The sequence below is a fragment of the Pinus tabuliformis genome, chromosome 7 (assembly GCF_031772625.1).
Source record: "Pinus tabuliformis cultivar Carrire ecotype Pingquan chromosome 7, CPIR1, whole genome shotgun sequence".
NCBI lineage: Eukaryota > Viridiplantae > Streptophyta > Pinopsida > Pinales > Pinaceae > Pinus > Pinus tabuliformis.
The window spans coordinates 978830080-978832942 of NC_142293.1; the positions used below are offsets into that span (position 1 = coordinate 978830080).

General features: G+C 39.7%; 1 pseudogene; it reads right to left on the bottom strand.

Moving 5' to 3' along the window:
• Window positions 1-323: 323 nt before the first annotated feature.
• On the bottom strand, window positions 324-1337 carry LOC149250885 (protein trichome birefringence-like 26 pseudogene; annotated as a pseudogene).
• Window positions 1338-2863: the final 1526 nt, after the last annotated feature.

A 2863-nucleotide genomic window follows, 5' to 3' on the forward strand; every position in this document is an offset into this window, starting at 1 on the left:
CTAATGACTGTTACATGCTCAAATCAGTCTTAGCATAGTTGCTTACATTACGGTGAGTGATATTTACATTACGAAGAAGAAGAGGAGGATGTAGAGGGTTCTTGGAAACCCTATAACACATGTTGTCCATCTGCTGCAATGATGTAGTTGCTAGGTCCTGAGACAAGCCTATTTTCCTGCCACTATGCCTCACTTGCATTCATTCATATTTTGGTGATATGCCTTTGAGTTTATTGAAAAGTTCTTGAAGCTTGTAAGGGACCATCTTACTTGCTAAAGGAAACCCTAGTTACACCAGCTCCATGAGAAACCATAATCCTTCTTCATAGACCAACATCTTGCTTCCCTCCTTCTGCCTGCAGGAAAATAACATTGGTCAAACATAATTTTAAACAAAGGATGATGCTGGAAATAAAGTAAACTAATTGAAAGAATGGTATTAATAAATTAATTTAGACCCCTATGTGATCAATTGTTGTGCCACCATGTTGTCATAGGGAGTGGATTTCATAGGGTCTCTCGGTGCGTCTTCCATCAATGTTTTTTCCATGGACCTACTATGAAATGGGTCTTGAATGTAGCTCCACTGTTGTTTAGTTTGATTGGTTTTGGGACCTGCCTGTCCATCAGGCCTCAACAATAAAGCCTGAGAAGTATCCAAAATCTTCAATTTCAGTCCCTTTGCAAAGCCTTCTTTGACTGCTTTCTAAAATTCCTCCACTCAACTTTGTGCATTTCTGCATCTAACAATGGCATGCTAAACGGATCCTTGTGGAACAATGCGGTTACAAGTATTGTCATTGAACCATTCCTCAGTTTCAAAGTGGTCATTTGTAAAAGTTATGAATAATGTTGAACCCTTTTTGTTTGGAGAGGTAATAATGAATTTGAGTGCCAATATAAGGGATTTTATATTAGAAAAGGTGTTCTAGGCCTGTAAAATTCATTTCTGTAAAATAGTAGCAACCCACAACTTTGTTCTTTTCGATAGATAGATTACTTATAGAACCATTCACCTCCAGGTAAAACTATAAAATCGAATTCATGCAACTGATCCTTCCATATTTCATCAATGGTATCACGGTACAGTTTTGTTTAATCCTTCAACCACCATTATCTCAGCTTTTGATTTCTTTATGAGGTATGGATACCACAAAATTATGAGAGTAAAGTTGTAATAAGGGAAAAACTAGCACATAAACATGGTACGCATCCATAGGGTCTTCTACCTGAGAGAGAAGGAAAACAAGCGACTGCAAATTTTTGCGAGCAATAGAGTCTCTAATGAAGCCCCACACCTTATTATTTACAATGTGCAATAATCTGTTGGCGTTGAAGCATGTTCACATTTTCTAGAATCTGCAAGTGCGATTTATGGCTCCCCAAGCCCCTCCTCAAGTCGTAATATTGGATATGACTGTAAGTCACATATGAGAATTGGTTGCTGGAGGTTGGGCATCTGGACTGTGACCCACAATACATTTCAATGTCAGGTAGAAAGGTTTCATTTCAATGGTATGAGGGTCACGTGGTCGCATTTTATTGGAGATCCGATGTATTGTTGCTGCGACTATTCGACTCAGTGACCTGGGTAAAGGTCACATAGTCGTATCTCTTCGAAGGTTACATCTTTTTGTTGCTTGTGGGGTGCATTGTTGCGACTTTGGTGGTGGTGCAACTTACTATAAGTCGCATAGTCATGTTGCATAGCTGTTTGCACTTCCCAGTGGCTTCCTCGAGGCTCTGAAATGCGACTTTGCAACCTTGGGAGACGTTGCAGTTGGGAAAATGCATCTTGGTGGGAGTCTGTGACCTAGAGCTTGCAACAAAGAAATTGCTACTTGTGGGTATTTCCTTATTGTAGAAGCAATGTTACCAATGTGGGTATCAATGCTTGAGTCATGCGACACTTGCGTTGTCTTTGAGTGGAGCTCTATAACCGCATTTTCCGTTATTATGTGCGCTGGTGTAGCCATGCCAGGAGCCTCGATCTGCCTGTTCAACTTGGTATTCCTTTCTAGAACGTTAAACTTGGTGGTCAAAGAAGATACCTTCAACGCAACATTGGAAACATAAAGAAAATATGGTTTGAGATCATCTTTCAACACGTCAATTTGAGTGTCTCGATGCTGAGTTCACCATGACCCTTCACCCACTCTTTGAATTCGACGTATAACCTTATATCCTTTTAACGAGGTGTTTTAGTCCTTACCCCATCATAAGTGTTGGCTTTACTCCCTATAATAGCTTTCAAGCTGGGAAATAGAAAAACTGTTGTGGATTTGTTTTTGTATATACATATACAATGACTGTCATCTCTCCCAATGCGTGTATTTAGCGAAACAATCTTTTGTCCTTAAGCATGCTCATGGTTAAGCACTTCAAGTTCGCTTTCGACATTGGTCTTTCAAACAATTTCCTCAACCATAGGCACTCACATATTGGGTACATGTTGCTCCAATGTAATGGTTATGTCAACACATTCACCAACGTTGTTCTATGAGCATCCTTTGTATTGGATTTTCACGATGACACCTGCATTTTCCAACTTACCTTGTCACTGCCACCTTATGATGCCCCGTATGCACTTCAATAGGGATTTGGAATATGAGTACCTGATGAGTCATTCTCGCGAGACTTATAAATTTCCCAAATCTTTATAAAGGGACTACCATACCAAGGTAAAGATAATGTCTCCATAATGCGACTGCCCAAAGGTGGCACTCTTTGGTGCTCATTTGGGAATGTTCTTAAATGTATTTTCTTTACACTTATAATCCCCAACACATCTGCAATGGCCGATATTAGTGCCAATTATTTAAAGGTTATGCCTTCATTTTGTATCCATCACACATACGGTAGG